At 38.8% G+C, this 26,158-nt stretch overlaps 1 protein-coding gene and 1 long non-coding RNA gene across 2 annotated transcripts in view; one reads left to right on the top strand and one right to left on the bottom strand.

Moving 5' to 3' along the window:
- KIF5C (kinesin family member 5C) overlaps positions 1-26,158 on the top strand; it is a 195,233-nt gene that overhangs the window by 31,123 nt on the left and 137,952 nt on the right. The window lies entirely within an intron of this gene.
- LOC138145004 (uncharacterized) lies at positions 6,513-7,672 on the bottom strand. The gene is made up of 2 exons (XR_011164072.1): positions 7,321-7,672; positions 6,513-7,105 (listed from the first exon to the last, which is right to left on the bottom strand). It is a non-coding gene; the product is annotated as an uncharacterized lncRNA (long non-coding RNA).

The following is a 26,158-nucleotide window of genomic DNA, read 5'->3' as shown; positions in this document are numbered from 1 at the left end:
CATTTCCTTATTAATTCTCACCTAGGTTCTGAGGCATTAGACATAGCATGGCATAGTAGATAGGACACTAGCTAGACTCAAAGTCAGGATGAGCTAAGTTTATATCCTACCTCAACCATGTACTATCACTGTGATCCTGGCCAAGCTGCTTTGTTTTCTGGGCCTCAATTTCCCCATGCATAAAATGAAGGGTTGAACTCAGTGGCCTTAAAAGTCTTCCACCTCTAAATCTATGATGCTTTGATCCAATCAAGGGACATGTTCTTCTATTTCCTCATATGCTAATAGAAATATACTCTTAATAGCTAGCATTTATATAGCATTTTAAGGTTTGTAAAGTGATTTATATTTTTAACTCATTTGATCCTCATAACGATGCTGCCAAGTAGCTATTATTTTCCTGAGCTACAATTCCAGTTTGGAAACAAACCAGCAAAACCTTTTTTCTCTTAAGCTTTCACTCATCTCTCTCTCTCTCTCTCTCTCTCTGTCTCTGTCTCTCTCTCTCTGTCTCTCCCTCTGTCTCTCTGTCTCTGTCTCTTTCTATCCCTCTCTTCCTCTTCCCCTTCACTATACCTCCCCAACCTCAATATCAAACCCTGATCTCATAGGCTTAGACAAACATCAGTGTTATTGGTAATACAATGTTTTCACAGAAGTATGTGAAAACAGTACAAAGATATATTTAAATATTTCAACAGTGTATCAACTGTGAGACAGCTCACAGCTAGGTCTCTATAATCATAATCTGCAACTGCTAACTTCTCCAGAAACATGGGAACTATAGTTCTTTTCAGCTCTTTCGGGGTGAGACTTCAAGTCTCTTCTTGGGATGTTTTCTTCATAGAATAAAAGTTAATCTCTTCAGGCTCTTTTTCATAACAGTTAACTCACAGTCTCTCAGAAGAGAAATTCTCTTCGAACTTTGTCTCTCTGCCTCATAGACTCTCTTAGCCATGAAAGTTAACTGTTACTCTCTAAGATTCTAGTCTTCCTTTAAATTATAGTAATAGTATACTTAGTTTATGTAAGAGGGTCAATCAAAACTAGGTTTACAAATGTATGTACATTGTTTTGTTTTGTTTTTCTTTCTTTCTTTTTTTTTTTTTTTTTTTACAAATTTTAAAGCACCATTCAAACATGAGATGCTATTAATTAACTTAAAAGTTATATTAGTCATGAGTCACAACTTCATAAGTCCCAGTCTTGCCTCTGAGGTCAAAATTCTTCTTCTTGTCAGTATTTCTAGTTCACCTTATTTATTACCTATACTCTGTGTACATTATGTGCAGACATGAGGCCACAAATTATATTACTGTTCCTCTTCATAGAGATGAATTACCAGGAAGTCCTGTGAATTACTGATCTACTCCACTAATATTGTTCCTGAATTTTTCTAGCTGTCCTCTATAGTATCTGGCTTGGTGGCTGTATATGGACAGTTTCTGTTCCTATTCCTTCTATTTTCAGTTTAAAGATATCTTGATTAGATTTTTAAATCGGAGAGGCAAGTGTCTTTTTTACAATCCTTTATAAAAAAATCTATCATTCATATATATGAAATTGAATCCTGAAATCGAAATTATATTTCCTGGCATCATCTTATTATCTGTTCACTTTCCATTTTTACCTTTCTCTTCAAAAGTTTATACCTTCAATTAGTAGCACTATTGAAAATAACACCACATCCCCAAGCCCTTCATTTCCTGCCCAGGACAAAACAAACAAACAAACTAAAAAACTAGAGGTAAGGACTAGATGTCTGATAGTACTGATCTAGGGAACTTTGGGGATGAAGAAACTCCTGCTACCAAGGCAGGTTAGCACCTTCTCAGCAACTTATTATCTTAGCTGCCCAGAGGAGAGGGGACATACACTCTGCAGTGGATTATCAGCAGTCCACAACATTCCTTAGTGCCAACAATTCAGATTAAAGTGTAATTGAGAAATATTTAGCAAAATAAAAATATAACAAAACAGATGTTACATTTTAATTAAGTCAACCTGTGGTCTTTAGGGATGCTTATCTATGCATTAGTGGGCCCCCATTTTTATTTGAATTTGACATCCCTGGACTAGGGATTTAGAGCACTCAGAGGTTAAATGACTTACCCAGGGTCACATAGCTAATAAGTATCAAAGTTAAGACCCAAATCTTCTTGCCTCAGAGGCCAGCTGCCTATCACCAATGCCATGTGCTTCTTTATAAGGAGGGAATGGAAGAATTCACTATTTTTTTTTTAGATATTTCTTTTTGCTTTTTGGAGGGGGGAAAGTAGGGCTTTTGGGGTTAAGTGACTTGCCCAAAGTCACATGGCTAGTTTTTTTCTGTGTGTGTGTTAAGTGTCTGAGACCGGATTTGAACTCAGGTCCTCCTGACTCCAAGGCTGGTGCTCTATTCACTGTGCCACCTAACTGCCCCAGAATTCACTAGTTTTTAAAATTGTATGTCTTAATCTACAAACCTTCAGCTTTTTGAAGTGCACATAATTTGAAAGTATACTATTGTTGATTTATCACAATTCCATCTAAGCTCATTTGGTAAGAGAGGAGAAGAAACAGAATTGTCATTTTTTGGAAATTAGAGTAATAAAGCTGCAGGTTATAATGGTACTGTAAGCCATTTTAGCCCAGTTACTGAGAAAATGCCAGAGAACCAGGAATCTGAGAGAAAATTTCCCGCTGATTCTAATCACAAGGCAATTAAGATAATTAAATAGCATGCATTTCCTTTTCAGAAAAGAATCTAGAGGGCTGAGTTTGAATCATTTTAATTTATAATTTAGCTCTTTTTGGATTTTACTTTATGTTATGATGACAGAATTCACTTTAAGCAAAAAACAAATCTGAGAAATTCACAATTTAGAAGTGTAGAATGAAGTTCATATGGGAAAGAATTGAAATACTATCTAGTCTTATCCCCTTATTTTCCAAGGAGTAATCTGAAGTCCAGAGGAGGATGTGATTTATTCAAGATCACTGAGTCACTCAGTAGTAGGGCAGAAACTAAAATCTCCGACCTCTCACTCTGAGTGCTCTCTACCTCACAGTATATGTCAAGGAGAAATTAAACTTTGTATAAAGTATTAGAGCTCATGAATTTTAGTAAAATAGCAAACATCTTGAAGACAATCTTTTAAGTACAAGAGCAATCTCTTGCTTGTTTTTGGAAAGATACATCCCAGTTGTTATCATCTCTCTTGACTGTGCTTGATTGAAATGGGACCAGAATGCCCATGACTCCTTCCTACAATCCAGTTTCTATCTTTTTGCCCTCCCAGCTGCTTTGCTATTCCCTTGTCAGTGTGGCTCCTGCCATTTAGAAAGCTACTCTGAAGTGGGGTTATTACCAAAACTGAAACAACCAAAACCACTGGTCTGATGCTTGACAGCTAGGTGACACTGTGTATAGAGGCCTGCACTTTGAGTAAGGAATTCAAATTCACTTGTTAGCAATGGTCAAGTCACTTATCTCTCAGCCTCAGTTTTCCCCCTAAAGTTGGATAATAAACATCTATTTTAAAGGGTTGTTGTGAGGATCAAATGAAATAAATAAAATGTAAAGCAATTTGTGTTATCTAAATGTTAACTACATCATTTGGATAAAAAAGAGATCAGGCCATAAAATTGCCAGTTTGCAATCCTACTCCCAAGTTATCTCATATATTTGCTTGCACTTTTTTCTGGACACAAACTTTCTATAAGGCACTCCAGGTAAATGAGATTTTATTTATAAAGCTCAGTGCTTGACACATATGCATAGTTGGTGCTCTATAAATGTTTCTTTCCTTTCTTCTTAAGCTGAGAAGAAAAGGAAGTTTCAGGGTTTCCCAGATGGATTAAAAAATATTCGGGGGGGAGGGGGCTAGGTGGCTCAGTGAATAGAGCACCGGCCCTGGAGTCAGGAGGACCTGAGTTCATATGTGACCTCAGACACTTAATACTTACTAGCAGTGTGACCTTGGGCAAGCACTTAAGCCCAATTACCCACCCTCTCCCCTCCAAAAAAGCAAAAACAAAAAAACCAAAATATTCTTGGATATTTTTCTGCCCCTAAGAATTAGCATGAGCTGTGAAAGCCATTGCTGTGCTAACAGCCTAGCATGTGTGGCAGTAGCAGAGCTAGATGGGACTTGACTTGTCACCATCCAGTGTAGGGGCTGCTGTGAAAAGTCTTTTGGAATTATTAATGGGAAGGAAACTGTTTCATTAGAAGAAATCAACAATAGACCTCTGTCAGCAGTGGACAGAATACTTCTTTTAAGTCTCATCTCTGTTACAGATGCCCAAAGGCTGTTACCATACATCCTTCTCTCTGGCCCAGAAGTCACAAGTACACATTTGGTAGGCAATGTCAGACTGGGGCTGACCACCACAGTCATCTTGCTTACTTCTCTGATTCTGGTGCAGACTTTGTATGGTTCCTGGCCCAAATACCCCTGATATCTGCTCCTTCCTCTACCCCATGAAGAATATTTGATGAAGCAAGTAGAAGAAATGCCTGGGACCAAAAATCTTAAGCACAGTGACTGTATTGCTCCTCTGAGCCTCGGCTAGTCTTTCTGCTGAACTCACTCCATTTGCTTTCATGGCACTCTTTGGCTACTGTGTAGTGGCCAGACTGAAACAACAAAAACAACTGGGCTGATGCTTGACAGCTAGGTGACACAATGTATAGAGCCTTGCAGTTTGAGTAAGGAATTCAAATTCACCTCTTAGCAATGTGACCCTGGTCAAGTCACTTATCTCAGCCTCAGTTTCCCCCCTATAAAGTTGGATAATAAACATCTATTTTAAAGGGTTGTTGTGAGGATCAAATGAGATAAATAAAATAAAAATGAGATAAATAAAATTTAAAAATATACCTTCCCTAAATATCTAGATAGAAGTGCTAGTGTAGTCAGCTATTACTTGTTTTCTCTATTGTAGGTGAAATAGTCCCAGGGAATCCTTCCCTACCTGCAACAAATGGCACATATGTATGCCTGCTTTCACTTCTGAACCACACAATTCCCTATTCTCACTAATACTCTGAGCCTATTTCTGGGAAAGAAAGTGTTAGGCTCTTACTTATTGGTGTAAGGCTCTTACTGTTCTAGCAAGATTTTGAGTGCACCAAAACTAAATAAACAAACTTGGAGGGGGGAGACATAGATAACTGTGGAGAGAGGAGGGAGAGGGCAGGAAGCACACTTTCTTCTGGCCATACAGATTACATAGTCTAGCTGAAGCTGTGTCTGGATTTTGAGTGCTAGAAATACATATATAATAGGAGAGAGAAATTTCTTGTCAAGATTGATTATATGTGGTCTGTGAAACTGTCTCATTTTTTTATGGTCACCCTCTCCCCCAACCCCATCCCTGCCCCAAGCCTATTTGTCAATGCTCTGTGAGCATTGGGGAGCTGCCTGTGAGAATCCAGCTAATGTATCAAAGTAGGAATTGAAGACAGGTCTTCCTGACTCCAAGGTCAGTACTTTTTCCATATTATCAGCTTTCTCCCACATATGTTCCTTTTTGGGGGACTGAACTTGTGATTTTATTGGTGTAGACAGTAAACTCCTTCTCCCAAAGCAGATTGGCATGTGCTCTGCAACTACCCATCTTAGAGTTTCCACATAGCCAGTAAGTGTCAGAGGCAGAACTTCTTGCTTTGGAGGACAGCTCTCTATGCTGTCCTTTAGTCCTATGCATGGTAGACACTTAATAAATCTTTATTAAGTAACATGTGAATTGGATTTGAGCTAAGATATGAGCCAACTGGGAGTTGCCACTGTCTAGTCTGAAGTCCAATGGACCATTGTGTTACATTTGAATTTGTTACCATCTCTATATAGAAAATGGCCATGTGCAGATGGACAAGATGGAGACTGCTCATTGGCAAGCAAAAGTGCTCAACTCTGGACTTTTCAAAAATAAAGTTAAGAAAAAGTAAACAGAAACAGACTTTTGGTGAGAGTCTAGTAGCATACCCATATGGAGCCTTGGTGATTAAATAATTGGCATCATTAGTTCTTAGAATATGAGGAGCATGTTTAATGTCAGCTAACTCATTTGCCATGGGCATGTGTATACTCTTTATTGGCCTTTGTGTATTTCAGATGCCTTTGTCATGTGGTTGTCAGCTATTTCTCTCCTTGAATCCTCTGTGGTGATCTGACACTTCAGATTAGTTTGTATGTAAAAGGATATGAAGGCTAAGGTTCTCCCCAAGCTGCTTTCTTGTTCACATGTATTATTTATTTTTCTCTATTGAAATATTTATATTTAAATGGATGCACTAAATTTAAGTACATCCATTTAAATATTGTTTATTGGACCCTGGCTCAATTTCTTTTTAAATTTAGGGTCTTCTTAATTTTACATAACCACAGTCACAGTAAGAGGGTAGGGTGGGAAGGATCATATATGTGGAGCCTAGTAGGGATCTTAGAATTCTTCCCATCTACCCTTTTATTTTAAAACGGAGGGCCAGACAACATGACTGTAATATAATGCCAAGCAAAGGCAACTTCCCAGGTTCGAAATACCAGCATAGGTGCTCTCTATTTTATTCAGTAACAAACCCAGAACAGAGAAGATCAAAACATGACATCATTCAAAATACAGCATTTACTAAGTGTGATTAAATAATCTCCAAGGCCTACCCCACCCCAGGACTTTCCAATCATTCAATCAATTACAAAGTCTCTGTTCCAAATACTTCTCCACCCCTAGGCTATACCTGAATTAAGTCCACCACAAAGCCCCTCTTCTCAAATGGAGATTAGTTTCCAAACATAAGTAAAATACATTCATTTGCTCAACCATAGAACACAAAAAGGTCAAAAGTTCCCCACCCCTGGATCACAATTGAATCTACCCCAGAGTTACATCAAGTTTAAACACAGCACTTAATACCCAAATGGAGGTCTTTTCTTCATCTTGACACGAGGCAAGTTCTCAGCAATCTTAGTTCCTGGGGAGACAAGGCTTAGCAAGGCCATAAGATACATTGCCAGTCCCTTCATGAATTTATCCTCTGTCTGTAGAACAGTCCTAGAACCCCTGAACACATTAGCAAAGCCCTCTCCCAGGATTTCTGTAAACATACAACAAGAAAATCCTTCTTCAGGGCTTCTGAACCAATAGAAAGGCTCCCAGACCCCTGCAACAACAGCACTGTCCTTCACCAGTGGACAGTATTCATTCTGTCTGCCGGACAGTCTCCAGACCCCTGAAACAACAGTACTGTCCCTCACCAGTGGACAGTATTCACTCTCAGTACTGTCCCTCACCAGTGGACAGTATTCACTCTCTGTCTGCAGGACAGTCTCAGGCCTTCTTAACCAAATGCCAGGTTCCAGGACTTCTTCAACAGGACAGTCTTTCACCAGTGGACAAATCTGGCAAAATAACATCAAAACAGACAGACAAAGTACCAACAAAACAGCCATGTCTCCTCAGTCCTTGGCAGCTCAGGGGGCAGGTCTCAAAAGTCCAGGGCAATTCAAAGCGGCCACCAGCAATTCTTTTAGTCTCTCTCTCTCCACGAGGTGCTACCAAAAAAGATCTTCCGCCTCTCTCTTGTGTCTCTCCAAATCTACGTCACCAGCTCCTCCCAGTCAGGACTTTCTTTTCACATCAAAAAGTCCATCCCACAGGTGGGATTAACAAGCTCTGGGTTTTAATACAATCAATTTGAAAACCAAGCTCAATACAGGGGAATCTTTAATTGCCATTACTATCACAATGACCAAGGAAAGGAAACAAAGCAAACAAAAGAACCCAACATTAGACTCCTATTTTGAGAAAAAAAAAGGATCAAAGCATGAAACAGGAGGAAGACAGTGAAGTCAGAACTCCTGCACGAAAAGCTTCAAAGGAAAATGAGAGCTGGTTACAGGCCATAGAGGACCTTAAGAAGCAGATAAGAGAAGTGGAGGAAAAATTGGGAAGAGAAATGAGAATGATGCAAGAAAATTATGAAATGAGAGTCAACAGCCTGACTGAGGAAAATCATACCTTAAAAAATAGACTAACTCAAATGGCAAAAGAAGCTCAAAAAGGCAATGAGGAGAAGAATGCCTTAAAAAGCCAAATTTGCCAGATGGAAAAAAAATCTCAAAAGCTCACTGAGGAGAATCATTCCTTCAGAGTTAGACTGGAGCAAATGGAAGCTAATGACTTTATGAGAAATCAAGATGCTGTTAAACAGATCCAAACAAATGAAAGAATAGAAGGCAATGTGAAATATCTCATGGGAAAAACCACTAACCTGGAAAATAGATACAGGGGAGAAAATTTAAAAATTATTGGACTACCTGAAAGCCATGATCAAAGAAAGAACCTAGAAATCATCCTCCAGGAAGTTCTCAAGGAAAACTGCACTGATGTTTTAGAACCGGAGGGCAAAATAGAGGTTGAAAGAATCCACCGATCACCTCCTAAAAAAGATACCAAAAAGAAAACTCCTAAGAATATTATAGCCAAGTTCTGAAATTCCTAGATCAAGGAGAGAATATTACAAGCAGCCAGGAAGAAACAATTTGAATATTGTGGAAACACAATCAAGATAACCCAGGATCTGGCAGCTTCTACACTGAGGGATCGAAGGGCCTGGAATATGATATTCCAGAGGTCAAAGGAGCTGGGATTAAAACCAAGAGTCACCTACCCAGCAAAACTGAGTATCATGTTTCAGGGGAAAATATGGTATTAGGTGGAATAGAGGACTTTCAAGCATTCTTGATGAAAAAACCAGAGTTGAATAGAAAAATTGACATTCAGATACAAGAAGCAAGAGAAGCATGAGATCATTAGGAACTTATCAAAGTTGAACTATTAACATTCCTACATGTAAAATCAATAATTGTAACTGATGAAACTTTTCTCAGTTTGAAAATAGTTGAAGGGAATAGAAATATATATGTATGTATGAGGGTATATGGGCATATGAATACATATGTGAATGTGTGTATATATGTTTACAGGTATACATATATAGAGGGCACAGAACCAATTTAACAGGAAAGGATGATACTTAAAAGGTGAAATTAAGAGGTGAGAGAGGAATATAATGAGAGGAGAGGGGAAGAGACAGAATAGGGTAAACTATCTCATATATAAAAGGCAAGGGAAAATGGTTACAATGGAGGGGAAGAATAGGAAGGCAAAAGGGAATGAGTCAAACTTATTCTCATTGAATTTGGCCTGGGGAGGGAATGACATACACACTAAATAGGGTATCTCACCCTACAGGAGAGTGGGGGGAAGGGGATGAGAGGGGGGGGATGATGGAAGGGAGGGCAAGCTGGGGGAGAGGGAAGTTGCAAGCACCCACTTTTGAGAAGAAACAGGATCAAAGTAGAGAATAGAACAAGTGGGAGGTGGGATAGGAGTGAGGGAAATATAGCCAGTCTTTTACAATATATCTACTATATTAATGTTTTGCATTAGCTACATGTACAACCTATACTGAACTGCTTATCTTGCCAGTAAGAGTCGGTGACAAGGGAGGAAGGGAATGAATCTGGAATTGAAAGTTTTAAAATCAAATGTTTAAAACACACACACACACACACACACATACACACACACATATATATATATATATATATATATATATATATATATACTATTATTAATACTATTGCACACGTAATTGGGAAATAAGATATACAAGCACTGGGGCATAGAGATCCACTATGCCCTACTGGAAAAGTCGAAAGGGGTATGTATGGGAGAAAATATGGGAGAGAGCAGATTGGAGGAGGGGATATCCTGTGGGACTGCTATTTTGGGGTGGTGGGTAGGGGAAAAATGGAGAGAAAATTTGCAACTCAAAATCTGGCAGAAATGAATGATGTAAATCAGAAGTTAATAAAGCATTTGAAAAATGAAGGAAAAAAAAACTGAGGGCCAGAGACCTAGAGAGGGTGATTGTCCCAGGGTCTTGCAGGGTGCAACTGAGATTTAAATCCAGGTCTTTGGATTCCAAATTCGGTGCTCCTTCTGGGGAAATAAGAGTGTTAATAAACATGAAAACAATAGAACTGCAGAGGGTTAGGAGGCATAGATAACTGTAGAATAAAATAGGCAGCTCAACAGAATAAAATTCAAGTTTTTGAAGGATACTTTGGAGAGGGTCCTGTTGGATATTCTTAGCAGTGGGAGTTTTCTCTAGAAGTCTTTGCACTTAATCAAGGTTAAATTTATTGAGCTCTAGGTGAAATTGTAAAAGAAAAGGAACTTATCCTTAGTATTTTTCATAATTCTTTTTGTTAACCTCTGCTTTCTTTTGGTATCTCCTTGCCAATCTCAGGTACTACTGCATCCTCTCCTTCCTTCCCCCAATCAAATCTTAATTATTCTTTGTCTGTTCCTTTTGGAGCTGCTCTTTGCCAGGTTTCTAGTGATAATGAACTTGACCTAAGGTGATAATAGTTGCTAATGGTTTAATGTGTCATTCCAAGTTAGAATTTGCATTTAACTGAAGTCTTGAGTGCTTTAACACAAAGGAACCTATGATATAGCTGGCAGGTCTTTAAATTAAGGGACTGCCATCTTAAATTTGTTTCTCTTTTTTTTTTTTCTTCTTATATTCAAAGACATGCTGGGACCTCCAATTTGTGGGAAACATTGGGTCTAACAGCTTTCTCTGATTAACTGAAGCCATAGGGAGCCATGGCCCTAAGGAAGAAATAATTGGCAGGGTTTGCCAGAGGTGTGTTTTTTGTGGTGGGCTCCAGTCAGGTGTTGTTATCTTCTGATGCCCAAATACACAGAGCATTGTTTTGACTGTAGCACTTATATAATTCCTCTTACCCAACCCCCTAAAATATTTTTTTCTCATTAAAAATATACTTATCATAACTAGAGCAGAAATGCAAGAGGAGAAAAGCAATAATATTTCACAGCTCACAATTATGTATTAACCAAATATCCCCTAGTCACAGGAAACATTTACATTTAATGAATATATTCAGCACATAACTAATTACCTCACTTTTAATAGGTATTTAAGATACTCTGCTTCATAAATCAGTCCATGGAAGGAAGGAAACAATAATTTATTAAGTATTTCTATATGCCAGGCACTGTGGTAAGTGCTTTACAAATATGGTCTCATTTGACAGCTCTGGGAGGAAGGTGTTATTATTATCTCTATTTTATCATTGGGGAAACTGAAGCAAACAGAAGTTTGCCAATTATGTTGAAACACAGTTTTTCAAAATGTTAAGCTATTCATGCAATAGTACAGTAAGAGGTGATAAGACTCGTACTAGCATACTGGATGTTTAGTTAAAGGGACATTTATTATTGTTGTCATTTTTCTAGAGTTCCTGACTCTTTGTGACCCCATTTGGGCTTTTCTTGGCAAAGCCACTAGAATGGTTTGCCATTTCCTTCTCCAGCTCATTTTACAGATGAGGAAACTAAGGCAAACAGAGTTAAGTGACATGCCCAGGGTCACATAGCTAGTAAGTGTCTGAGGTCAGATTTGCACTCAGGAAGATGAGTCTTCATGAATCTAGGCCTGAAGCTCTATGTACCGCCACCTAGCCACCCTAAAGGGATAGTTTGAAAGTACAAGTGACTAAATTCACAACTGATTGAGATGAAGGAGAATGGAGAGTCAAAGATAATACCAAGGTTTTGAACCTGGTTAACAGGAAGAATGCGAGTGCCCTTAAGTAGTGGAATTCAGAAGAGAAAGACAAATGAGTTCTATTTTGAACATGAGGAGTCTGATAAGCCTTTGGGACATCCAGTTTGAAATGGTGATGTGGGTCTAGATCTCAGGAGAGAACCTAGGGTTGGATGTGGGAGTCATTTGCACATCATAGATCAATGTATATTTATTAGGCACCTTTTATGTGCCAGGCACTGTACTTGACTTAAACTTATGGGAGCTGATGTGAGAGAATGTAGAGAGGAAAGAGAAGAGGGCCCAGAACAAAACTTTGTGGCACACCCCCAATTTAGAGGGTATAAGATGGATGATCATCCAGCAAAGGAAACCGAGGAATGGTCAGGTAAATAGGAGAACCAAGAGGGAAATGTCATGAACATCCAAAGAAGAGAGAGTATCCAGGAGGAGAAGGTGGTTAACAGTATCAAATGCTGCAGAGAGGTCAAGAACTATTGAAACACCCTTCTTTACTCCATTCTTTCTGTTCTTCCAATATTTACAATCCAAGTAGTGAATACAATGAAGAAGATTTTCTTGGGAATTTGCTATTGGTTTTCTTTTCTAACCTGGACAGAGGAGTCAAAATTCTAGAGTCATGGACGGGAGTGATATGGAGGTAGCCCTGGGTTCTTAAAGCTGGAAAAGTCCTTTGTGTAGGACTCTTGAAAGACTGTATTTGTTGTCTCAGCTCCAATCTAGCTGAAGCTGGAGCAGCTCATCTTCAAAAGGCAAACTGATTAGGAAAAAAAAAAGGTGACTTTTTTTTTTTTTTTGCCTCAGCAACTCATAAAGACTGTCTGCTAAAATGTGAAAGAGTTGCAGTTTCATCAGGGGAAGGGGATGGAGGGAGCTCCTGCCTGAATAAATTCATAGCTCATTTGAATTATTTTGACTCAATTTCACATATTGACTTTGATTAGGATGTTTATAAGGTTATGAATACATTATCAAGACACCAAATAGCTCTGGGCTGATAAAAATGCCTTGGGAAGAATTTGTTCCAAAAGCCAATAAAGGAAGGACTGCTTCTGTCTTGTGTTTTTTTGTAATTCATCTGACAGAAGTGGGAAGGTGAAGAGGAGGCAACCTATAATGCTGTATGATGCATGAGGTATAACCACCTTGGCTTCTTTTCTTCACTCATGGAGTGATCTTTCTTCTGCCACCTAAGTAGAAGAGTGAAACAACTTTTTTCCCCCTAGATGGTACCGGTATAGGGGTGGGGACCCTGCAGTCTTAAGGCCACATGTGGCCTTCTAAATCCTTAAGTGTGGCCTTTTGACTGAATCCCAAATTTTAGAATTAAATTTAAAATCAAATTTTTGACCTTTTGGCTGAATCCAAATTTTAAAATTAAATTTAAAATTTGGATTCAGTCAAAAAGCCACGCTTATGGATTTAGAAGGACATGTGACATTAAGGCCACAGGGTCCACAACCCTGGTGCAGGAGATTGAGTGATAGACTTGGAGTCAGGAAGGTCTGAGTGTGAATTCTACTGTAGACACTTAGTAACTGTGTGTCCCTGGGCAAAGAACTTTTCTCAGTCTCAGTTTTGTCATCTATAAAATGGTTATAATAATAACTCATACTTCACAGGATTTTGGTGAGGCTCAAATGAGATAACATATGTAAATCACTTTGTGAACCTTAAAGCTCTATGTAAATGCTAGCTATTTTTACTATTTCCCAGAAACCTCAGTATGAGTCAGTAGCGTGACATGGAAGCCCAAAACCCTAATGTGATCTTTTACTGCATTAATGAAAGCACAGTACTGTGAACAAGTGGTGGTCGCCTGATGTACTTTGCCTCATTGTTCAGTTTTGTACCCCACATTTAACAAAAAACATTGGTCAACTGGAGTGCACCCAAAATAGGGCGGCTAGGATGATAGACTCAAAACTAAGCCAGATGGGGATGGAAAGGGGAAAGGAACTGGGGATGTTCATCCTGGAGAAGAGAAGACTGGCAGATTGTGTTGTGTTAGAGTCAGCTCTTTGGGTTAAACTTTCAGGGTGAGAATTTCTACCTCAGAAATTGAGAAATTAAGACTTGATTTAATTGTTTTGTTGATTGTCTCATATTAAGAAAATGATGGAGAAAATATTAATAATGCAAAATGTAATAATGTAAAGTAAAAGTATATTGGGCTTTTCAGAGAGGCCGTGGTTAAACATCCCCCCCAATGCTTACGGGGTATATGATTAGCTCTCTCAAAGTTGTTCTCTTTGGCCCCAGTAAGCAGAACTGGAAGCAGTAGTTGGAAGAAGCAGCTTTTGGATCTATGGAATGAAAAACTTCCTACTTCCTAAAGATAGAGTTGCCTAAAAGTGAAATGCATTGCCATAGGTTGGTCCTTTGGGATGATGTGGCTTGGCCTCCAAGGGGGTTCCAGTTCTGAGATTCTATGCAGTTCTTTTTTTTTCTGGGGTCCAGGAAGCACTTATATTCTGTCACCTTATAGTTTTGTTTAGTTAAGTCTAACATTCAAGAGTATTGATTACCTCCCCGTAAGGTAATTATATTATGTCAAATTAGGCTAAATTGTTATGAGGTAGGGCGTGGTGCCTTGCTTATATAGATAGCCTGCTAGATAGATAGGCTTTCAATCTTTCTCTACTACCCCAGGGAGGCATTTGTGGTGTAGTGGAAAGTACACTGGATTTGAAGATGGAAGAACTTCGGTCAGCTGTTACTTCCTGTACAGGTAAATCACCCAACCTTTCAGGTCTATCGCTTTCCCATCTATAAATAAGGGGGTTGAAGTTGATGACTTTGAAGGTATGTTCCAATTCTAAATTCTCTGCCTTGGGACCATCTTGTGTCAAGAACCCTTTTGGGAGTTTGGAGTCATTTCCCCCCTAGCTTCTGGTGTCTTTTTTTCTTCTCCCTTAACTCTGTTAAATTTAATTTAGAGCCTCAACTGTCAGATCCATCTCAGTGCTGCTTTTGATTGGGGGTGGGGCAGAGCCTCTCAAGTTTGAATCACAGTCTGGCCTGAAAGTTGGTTATCTCTTAGGAATGAGAGTCTTATCTGTTCCTTTCCCCTAATCTCAAGAATGGCTTTAGATTGGTTGTTCAGTAATCAGGTTTTGAACATCAAGTTCCATATGGAGGAGCCAAAGAAAGACATCATAGCCCCAAGGACATCTCTAATTTTGTCACATGGAAACCTGTAAATCTATTTATCTCATCAGAAGAAAGTTTTTCAGTTACTTGACTAAAACTTTCTTCAAATTTAGCAGTATTTAGTGTGAAACTGTATATAATAGCAACTATTATATACAGCATTAAATACCTCTACTTTCTAGTTCTAATCACCTTCCAAAAGTCTTGGTGTTATAGCTGACATTTTTGTATGAGATACTAAAACGGCTAGTATCGCTTCCAAAATAATCCTTTAGTATTTCAGTGAATCTGTTGCCTCATGGATATGAATACACTATCCTTTGGCATAAATGGAAAATGATCCAGGTCTTTAATTCACCACACATTTATTTAAATGTACTGTGTTAAGCAACAAAGTAAAAAACAATTTCTGTCCTCAAGGAGCTTACTGTACTGATGGGGAATGCAGCCAGCCTGAAAATAAATACATGCAGGATAATTTGAGATCACTAAGAAGTAGGGGGATGAGGAAAGACTTCATGTAGGAGCTTCTGTATGAGTTTATGAGCTCAGTCTTGAATGGCAATGAGGATTGAGATAGCAAGAGGTGAGAAGAATGTGCAGGTAGCCCATGGATAATGGAGGAGGTGAGAACTGGAATGTCAAATTCAGGGAATTGCACATAGGCCAATATGGCTGGAACATGTAGTAGGTGAAGAACAACAGTGTGGGAAAAAAACCTAAAAATGTAGTCGACGGCCCTGTGATGAGTGACTTCAAGTATCAAAGTGAAGTGTTGGTATTTTATCCTAGAGGCAATAAGGGGCCATTGACATTTTTTCAGGATGTAGAGTGAAATCCTTATTGCCTTAGCAAGTGCTTCTGATACTTAGATAAAAACATTTTAATCATTGTATGGAGAAAGTTGAAGAGAGAAACCAGAAGTTGAGAAACCAATGACCAAGATATTACGATACACCTGGCAGGTGGTGATGGTGGTGAGGGATTAACCTAGAGTGGTGGCCATGTGTGGAGGGAAAGAAAGAAATGAACAGGAAAGAAGCAGCGGGCCATAAGGCTTGGCAACTGAACCGTGGACAGTGAAGGAGAGAGAAGAATCCCGGATTACTTTGAGATGAGTAATTTAACATGATGATTCTTTCAATAGAAGTCATTCTATGTATCTCTTTTCCATGTCTTCTCCCATAAATCCTCTGAAAGAAGTGCACCCAACATGCCAGAAGACTTTCTCTAGGTCTGTTGTCATGTAGATACTTCTCCATGCACTTGGGCTGTCACTTAATTATCTCTCACTGGGGCTACTACCACTCCCCTTTTCCAAGCTGTATCCCTTAAATAACTGCTTTGACGTTGCTTCTTATTGCCAAATGCACTTAAGAAGTACATTAAATGTAAGCTGTGTCTCAAACATATATGAAATTATTGCCCAAATTGCACAGTCCATTTTTTAAAGCTAGTTAAATATTTCTCGACTATTCCTCTTAGCAACACTATAACAACCCACTTTAGAGTTACCTCTTTTAAAAGCTACTTAGATATTTAGTTTGTTTTTTAAGGGTCACTGTTGTTTACATAGAATAGGATATTTTGAACCAACTTTTCCAACTGAGGTTTGAGCTGGTTTCATTATCTCATCTTTCTTTCATGAGATGAACCTTGAGTGAATTTCTCATTCAGGAGTTATGTTATCAGTTTATTTACTGATTCTAACTAAGGGGTACTGGAATATTGTGTTTTGGGGTGAGGAGGTTAAATTAGGTTCACCATGAAATCTTAGTTTTGTTACTCTTCAGTTTGATCAAATTTATTACCCCTACTACACAATTAGTATCTTTATAATTTCATCTTCTGTAACTGTTATGACTCTAGTTACAGCTTTTGCCAGTATCATCACACGACCTTCACAAAGTCCTTGCAGACTTCTTTATTTATTTGTAGAGTGATTGAATCAGTCTGTGAATGACAATTTGAAACAAATGTATTGATGTTTTAGAGAGTGTATTATGTAGTTGTATACAATGTATTGTTACTGTAGCTTCTGTGATAAAGAAAAATGTATACTGTTAACTGAATAAGATGTATACTACCTATCTGACCAGGGGCAAGCCATTTAATCTCTCTGGGCCTCAGTGGCCTCATCTGTAAATTGAGTAGATTGGATTAGATAACCTTTAAGTTCCCTTTTCAGCTCTAAATCTATGGTTTTTTCATTCTATAAACTGTTCATATGCATATGTTGAATGTATATGTGTATGTGTATATGAACAGGTATAGGCAGTCAGGGTAAAAGTTCTTACCAGCTGTGAGAAAAAATATACTAGAAAAATGATAGATTTTCTTTCATTCTCCAAGTCCTAATATTTAAAGTTTAAAATATTTTAAACTTGAAAGAGCACATGGATTTAATGAAGATTGTGTATGAAACCAAATCTACTTCATGCATTCAGGAAACAATGTTTCGCGAGATTCACAACTTGATTGTAAACTCCTTGGGGGCAGGACTAACTCTTAATTCTTCTGTGTGTTTCACAGTGCCTGGTACTGATAGGTTTATATAATGCTATATCTCCCTACCCCAGTATGCCTTTTTTGAATTTCAGTCCCCTTAGAACTTTACTCTCAAAGGTTTGTGGGAATGGTTAGTTGAATTTGATGTTAACATCCCCTTATCCTTTAACTTATTTAATTGAAGAAATTTACAATGTTTTGATTTAGAGGTATATGTGAGAGCCAGCATGGATTAGAAAGCAAATCTTAGGTGCCTCTAGGTGGCATAGAATAGAGCTGTGTGACCTTGGGCAAGTCACTTAACCCCAATTGCCCTGCTTTCTCCCCTCCAAAAAGAAAAAAAAAGAAAGCAAACCTTAAAGGCAGGATAACCTGGTTTCAAATTCTGCCTCAGACATAAGGGACCCTGGGCAAATCACTTAATCTCTCTGTACTCTAGGCAATTTTTAGAATATACAATTCAGAGAAGGTCCTGATCTGAATTAGTAGAGGGTGATTTCTACACTGCTTCTGAAGTAATGAAATCAGATGTCTAGAGAGATGGCCCTATCATTATCTGACATGTCTTGGCACAAACAAAAGCAAATGTGGATGTAAAATTAGATGGGAGAATGGAAGCATTTCTTTAAAAATGGGATTGTTAACTTGGCACCAGCATGAGGTTAATTTTAGCTTTGCATTCCTTTCTTTTCTCTCTGTCTTTCTTTTCTTTGCCTCAGGTTCAAAATGTATGTTTCCTTGACTTCTGAATATTTACATAGTAATGAACATATATAAACAAATTTTTCTTGGATTTTCTTTCCTGGACACAAATGTTGCCTGAAATATAACATACAGATCCATTACTGTATTTCAGCTGCTTAGTGGGAAGCCTGGGGAATTTGTGCCTACTCCTACCCAAATGGCAGAGGTGATGGGTGTAGCCAATGGACACATCTCAAGTGCCTCTTGTTCTGGAGAAGTGATGCTGTCAGACAGAAGCCCTGGTTGTGACTGATGTTGGGGCATATACACTGTCAGCTATTGGCTTTTCTGGGACTCTTGGGCTCAAAGCGCATAGTTAGAATGGGATGTAATATGTAAGTACTTATGTGATTACAGGCTTCATTCAGCCATGTGATACCTGTAAGGTAAATTTGGTGATTGTGGTGGTGGTTGGTGGTGGTTAGTAGTAGTAGTAGTAGCAGCTGCAGTAGCAACAGCAGCAGCTACAGCTACTACTACTACTTTATTTTGCTTTCATGATAAAGTCACTTTTCTGGAGAAATACTTTGCAGCATCAACAAAAGGACTATGTGATCGTTGGTTTTATTTCACAGTTGCTTTCCTCATACTTAGGCAAGGCCATCATCCATAAGGCTCTCCTTCTCTTCTTTTCCTTACTTCTCAGCAGTTGCCACTATTTATTTCTCTTCTGGCTTAGGAAATATAGGTCAAGTATGTTCTAATATGTTCTGGAGCTTTGGAGGGAGAAGGGGAGAGGATTTTGTACAGAGACCTTAGAATTCTTGCAGTAAGGAACTGTGTTTTCTTATACCATTTCTTTAAGTTTGATGAGGAAATGTCATCTTCTGAGATAAAATGGGATTGTTGTAGTATATAGTAACTGGGGCAAGGCCACTTGCGCCTTGATCCAGAGCTTAGGCAGATGGCTCCTCTGACACTCTCCCTGACTTGTACTCTACAGCAACTGCTTCTCCTCTCCAAACTGAGCATTGGTGACACAGATTTCCCTTCTTTTCCATACCTCACACCTCATACCTCACCCCACCCCCAACCTTCCCCACTTCCAGTCCTGTTACTGTTATTGCCTCTATCCTTAGGTCCATCTTCCCCTCCCGGGCGCTTTGGAGGCATGGCTGTGTGTTGCTGGCATAGGTCATCCTGCAGGGAGATTTTCTTCTGTTACTCTGTTGCTACTAAACTTTCACTCCCGACTGGCCTTTGTGCATTGTCAGACTCTATTCAAGTGAAAGAATTACTAACTAGGGTTCTGGTGAAGCCTGTGGGGATGGCTCTGTGTCCTTGGTTTCTACACCAGGCTTATGCAGAAGAATGTTGACATCATGTTGACTTAGTATTATTAGGATGGTTTCTTAACTTTGGTTTTCAAATTATTACCTTTGGAATGTTTTTAACCTTTATATATTTCATGAAGTCATAAATTGAAGATGCATCTGGGTGGTTTGGTTTTACTTAACTGTTTTTCTTAGTTAAAAGGGAGAGAAAGTTCAATTGCAAGAGTGGCTATATTTGGAAATATTGATTATGCTTAAAAAAAACAAAATTCATTAATTAAAAAATTATCCAGAGTGAAGGACATCTTAGGCTGTGGATGCTAACTAAGCAGTTGAAATGTAGGAGATAGCCAAATGTTCAGAATTTCTGTAGCCCAAGAGTCAAATAATAGAATCATAGATTTAGAACTGAAAGAGACCTTAGGAACCATAATGTATGGCTTCTTTGTTCCACAGATAAGAGAGAGGCCAAGTGACCTGCCCAGGATCACACACCTATTGGTCAAGATCTACCTCTTCCATTAAACCTTCCTAGACTATTCCAAGGTTACAGGAACTCTTTCTTCTCTTATATACAAATAGCACTTAAAACCTGATGTACTCCACAATTTAGCACCTTACTTCATTATTACTTGTGTTGCACTTGTCTTCTAAAATAGACTACACACTTTCAGGAGTGGGGCATGAATTAGCTTTATGTGCTCCTCCTCCCTCTCCCCCATTTTATCTTCCTATCCTCCCTTCTCCAAAAGCATGGTATTAATCCTATAGAAGGAACTCAATTACTCAAAGATTGAACAGTTGTGGTATAATATTCATTCTACCATTTTGATATAGAAATGCATGTAGAAGAACCAAGTAACTGATGCGCTGTAATCTTTAGCATAAATCTCTGGAAAGTAGATTAATGGGCTATTCAGTACATCTTTCCAGCTCAAATGACTTATCTGGATAGCTATTAGTTCAGCAACTTCATAGCTTCTGGTATTCTTATTGGGCCAAAAGAGAAATCTTTCCCTACAGAGTTTTCTTCTCATAGCACTGATATTAAATATAATGAGTCCAGGAATAGCTTCAAACTGAGTTCCAGGACATCCTATGCAGTGTGCCATGAGGGGCTGTGTAAGCCCCCACTAAAATAGATAACATAAAATAGTCATTGCTTTGCAAACCTTAAAGTGGCATAGAAATGGTAGCTATTATTATAAATGCTAATAATAGTAAGAGACAGCTAGATGGCTCAATGTATAGAGTGCTGGGCCTAGCGTCAGAGAGACCTAGTGAGTTCAAATCAGCCTTTGACACTCACTATCTGTGTAACCCTGAGCAAAAATCACTTAACCTCTATTTGCCTTAATCCACTGGGGGAGGAAATGGCAAACTGCTCCAGGATTTTCGCCAAGAAAATCCCAGATAGGGTCATGTAGACATGACTGAACAACAATAATAGTAATGATAATAATATTTCTCTCCTGGTTGACACTAGAATGTCTGTCATCCCTGAGCCATTCATTTGTCTGGTTACAAGTTATAGCATAATATAATAATATAGCTGAAAGGAATCTAGGAGATCATCTAGTCTATCCCCCTCATTTTAAAGATGAGGGATTCTCTGCGATCCAGAGAAGTGATCTTACCCAAGATCACATACTTTTGTGTTGGCAGAGCTGAGACTAAAGTTCAGGACTCCATAATTTGGGGTCTGGTGCTCTTTTTACATCCTTGTGCTGGTCTGTTCATCTTACTGCACTGTTAGCTGTAGTGAGAATAATGTAAGGTGTTGTGGTGCAGGGCCAATGAGACCACAAAGCACAGAAAACAGCAAAATGGAATGTTGCTGGACCACCAAGAGAAGAAGCATGTCCTTCTCAATTTCAGAACCCTGGGAGAAGCCCTGGTTCACTTAGCCTAGTTCTGCCTCAGCTGCCACTTTCACCCTGGGCAAATCATTCTATTTGGGTCTCATATTCTTTATTTATAAAGTGGAAATAATAATACCTTCACTACTTAGTGGTGGTGCTATGAGGAAAACACTTTGTAAACTTTTAAAGCATTATTTCACATTATGTATGTGAAAATTGTTGCTATTATTTGTGATCTAGCCTCTGATAAGTCTAAAGCTTATTTTCTCTGAATATTAGATATATGAGACTCAGACTGAAGAATGGCCCCAGGCTTTAAGCCCAAATAATTTTTTATTGACTCATGATAGAGGATTTTTTGCATTTACTCACTTCTGGATGTTTTGTATTCATCTCCCATTAATTACATAATCTTTCTTGAGATGCCCAGGATGAAATTATGTCTTAGCTAAGGTTTCTAATTATAGAGGAGAAGGAGCTTCATGGGTAGAATGCAGGACTTTGAATCAGGAAGATCTTGGTTTAAATCTTGTCTCTAATACTCTTAACTGTGTGATCCTGGGCAAGTCAGTGTATCCCTCACAAGACTCTCTAGGAATTATTGATTTGTGTTGGTGGAAGGCATATAGCACACCTATGTAGGTCCCCAGCTGGCAAAATTTATATTCTCAAAAGAACAGTGTACTTTCCCCTAAATGTCAGTGTCTGCTATTCTTTAGATCAGTGGTATCAAACTCAAAGTAGGAATAGGGGTCCTTAATCCATAAATGAGGATCCTTGTGGGGTTGCATATTGGCATAGTTTAAATTGTGATATTATCTACATTTTATTGTATTTTAATTTACTATTTCCCAATTACATTTCAGTCTGGTTCAGTCAGCACTCTGGAGTGTGATGGAATGCATATGGTCAGGTAGGGGATTTGATACCTCTGTCTTAGACTTTTCCACTTTCAGCAGCAAACTCATTTTTCCCCAAATATGCTTCTTTTCCTGACATCATCATTTATATCAATGATACCACAGTTTTCAGAATCGTCTTGGACTCTTCCCTCTTCCCATCCATTTAATATCTAGTCATTTAACAAGGTCTTAAGTGTTTCAAATCTCTCAATTAGTTCCTTCCCAGTCCTGTTGCCTCCATACTAGTTTAGACCCTTACCATGTCATACTTATACTACTCTAAGAGCAGTTTAACTTACCTGCCTTATTCTAGTCCAGAGGTTCTTAGCCTTTCTTATGTCATGGACCCATTTGGCAGGATGGTGAAGCCTCATACTACCATGGTTTATTGTTTGCATTTATAATAGAAACAAATGCTTAATTACAGTTAGGGGTTAGTAGAAATATAGATGCATTTTTTTCTTTCTTATCCAAGTTCACTGGCCCTCTGGAATCTATCTACGGACACCCTAGGTATCTCTGGATCTTAAGTTAGGAAATGTCTCTAGTTTCTTCTCATCCAAACCCACATACCTTCCACCAGAGTAATCTTCTTAAAACAAGGAAGAAAATGATGCCAATTACCTTATCAGAAAGCTTTGTTGGCTTTCTGTTGTCTATAGGTGGAAGGTGAAATCCCTTTGCTCATCACTGAAGACCAATTACAAGGTACCTTTCCGGGTTTTTCTCTCATGACTCTCCTTTAAGAACATTCCACTCCAGCCAAGTCACTTTAGTCACTGTGCTCAGTATAAGCTTTTTCTATTGCCCTTTCCCCATTGGAAATCGTTTTGCTCCCCTTCTACCAAATTCTGTCCATACTTCTTATTCAGCTCAAATGACATCTTCTTGGGGTATCCTTTTCTGACTATCCTTGTCAGAAGTGTCCTCTCCCTTTTTAAATTACTCTACACATTACTGTCTTTGCCACTAACTGGGAGGATACTAATACAAATACATGTGATATTTCACCTAATTTTGGGCTTTAGGTCTTAAAGATCCCTTCCCCCTTCTTAGACAGAACTATGAATTCTTCGCTTGAAGAGGGGGAAAAAGGTTGGTTTTAAGCATTTCCAACTCTATGCAATGTCCATTGTTGTAAAGCATTATGTATATCTAGCCTTGATACGCTGTAGCTGGGATTTATAGGGGTTAGGTCCACTTGTCCCTCCCTGTTTTGTACACAGCTATCATGTTTTGTGGATTAGGTTCAGTCCGGGGAAAGCTTGGCTTCTATTTCTGGGGATAACTTTCTTATGGCTCAAGTCTAGGGCTTCATTCCTCCAAAAAAAAAGAAAGGAGGGAAGGAGAGTGGAAAGGAAGGCAGGAGGAAAGGAAAAGGAAAGAAAGAAGAAGATTGAAAGACACATTCATTGTTCACTATGAATTAAGTATGGAATAAGTAGTTTATTCCAACACGGAAAGAAATGCTAAATATAGAAGGAGTCATAATACATATGAACAGAACAATTTAAACAGACCTCAGTAACTCAATTTAGAACTACTGTTACAGTCTGTTGGAAGGCTGGGAGTTAAATCTCATCAGGACAGCTTCCATTTTACCTCACCTTGGCCTTGCCTGATCATCTCCAGGGATAAGCTGAGCCAGTTCTCTTTCCAGTGGCTGGCCTCTTTGATACAGACCTTCCCCTAACATCAACTATTGCCATTTTAGGCACACCACATTTTTAGCCGTCTCAGGATCCCTGGGACCTTCACAATGTTTGGAACTCATAGGATCTCTGCTTGTCATAGGCATATTCACCATGGGATATTCTTTCACCTGAGATCAGGACAAACATATAAGGAACTGACGTGGTCATGTACTCAAGGATGTATGGAGGCCAAGTTGGGAAACAGGGAACTTGCCCTTTCCCTCTTGACTCTTGAGATACAGGTTGGATTCTTTCCTACATTTTGAACCAAGGAAAAGGAAAAGATGTTCCAATACCTCCTTTTGTATATCCAAGGACTCCTCAGCTCCTGTATTTCAGCCAAATAGGGGACTCTTTCACCTCCCATTGTGAGTCCCCAAATCATGCTTGACAGGAAACAGGACCCCAAAATTGGTCAACTGGAACCATGAAGGGCATATTTGAGCATGCTCCATTCATTCCCCTTCTACATATATGAACAGCAAGCGGTGGAAAAAAGCCCTGGAGCAGGAGATAGAAATCTCGACTCTAGTCCCAGATCTCTTACTGACTGTGTGATCCTATTCCAGTCACTTCATCTCTTTGGGTCCATGTTTCTGATCTGTTAATGAGGATGTTGGACTAGATGATCTCTAAGGTCTCTTGTAGTTCTAGCATTTTATAATACTAAGCTGTGTTGAAAGCTCCTTTGAGTCATCTCAGAACTAATCGCAGAATTAATTTGGCCATTAAACTATGCCTGTGCTGAGGATCCACAGGCTGAGGTCAGTTAGGGCTTCCACATTCTCTATTATGCATCAGAATTATAGCCTGTCAACTGAGAGAATCTTATTTCCCCAACCAATTAGAGGATACTAGTAATTATGTTTAATTACAGGCTGAAACACTTCCTTCTTGTCTTAGCCTAGTGTGTTAATTGTGCCTAAACACCAAGGACCCTTATTTTAAGATTTACTATATTTTAAATTTCTGGGTAGCTTAAGACTCATTGATTACTGGGCATCTGAGATGTCTTTGAGCATTTGGTTGCCAACCTGTAGCCCTAAGGGGTTGCTTTCGCCTTTATTAGTAACTCACCCATGAAATTCAGGTATTCATATGTTCATGACTTTAGAGCTAGAAGGGGCATTGGATGATATAATTCAGCCCTTCAGTGTATAAATCATCAAGCATTTGTTAAGAGCCAGTCACTGCACTAAGCATTGGGGATACAAAAGAAAAATTTATAATTTTTTTAAATCAAAAAGCTTCCATTCTAGTGAGAGAGATAACATGTATATAAATAGGTATGTGTTTGGGTTTCTTATTCAGTAGTTTTTCAGTTGTGTCCAACTCTTTATGACTCTATTTGTGGTTTTCTTGGCAAAGATACTGGAGTGGCTTGTCATTCCCTTCTCCAGATGATTTTACAGATGAGGAAACTGAGGCAGGGTTAAGTGATTTGCCCAGGGTCACACAGCTTATACGTGTCTGAGGCCAGATTTGAATTTAGGAAGGTGAGTCTTCCAGTACTCTATCCACTGTGCCACCTTACTGCCCCCAGGTAGTAAGTGGTTGAGCCCATTTTCAAATCCTGGTTCTTTGGCTCCAAATCTAATGTTCTTTCCAATGTACCACACTGCCTATCACAGATCACTTTGGGGCATGTTAGCTTGGTTCTTTCTTATGTGACAGTGGGCTGTTTACCAGAGTTAAATAATACTTCACAATGTTGGGTTGTTTTACTCTATAATGGGAAGTGAAGGAAGGAAAGAAGCATTTATTAAGCACATGCCAGGCACTGTGCTAAGTGCTTTACAAATATTATCTCATTTGAATTTCACAACAATGTTGGGAGGTAGGAACTATTATTAGCCCCATTTTACAGTTAAGGAAACTGAGGGAGACAGAGCTTAAGTGACTTGCCCAGGGTAACACAGAAAATATCTAAGGCTGGATTTGAACTCAGGTCTTCCTGATTCCAGGCCTAGTACTTTATCTGCTATGAGAAAGGAATAGAAGGCTTTTCCTTCAATCTTGAGTTTTTTCTCCATGATGGACCACTCCCACCACTCCCCTACTCCTGTTTTGTTTGTTATAATGTGAAAATAGTGGGTGAAGCAACAGGTGATTGAAGTATTCCTCACCAAACTCCCAACCTTGTGGATCATGGAAGTGGCGTGCAGGCATGATTTTTAGGAACTAAAAATTGTATCTCTTCTATTCTGCTTTAATTCCATATTTGAATTTTCTGTGTGTGCATCAAGCATGAAAATTATGTGGAGAAAGGGGAGGAAAATGATTCCTGTATTAATTGATTTTTCTTTGAACAAATCATGCTTTAGGGAAATCTGGATTTATATAACTGATAAATTAGGGAGTGACTGCTTTA

This window comes from Petaurus breviceps, unplaced genomic scaffold (genome assembly GCF_028583685.1).
Source record: "Petaurus breviceps papuanus isolate PSGF00001 unplaced genomic scaffold, PetGlider_PUasm1.0 90723, whole genome shotgun sequence".
Lineage (NCBI taxonomy): Eukaryota > Metazoa > Chordata > Mammalia > Diprotodontia > Petauridae > Petaurus > Petaurus breviceps.
The sequence above is the reverse complement of the archived record's forward strand: the minus strand, read 5'-3'. Positions and strand labels throughout refer to the sequence as shown.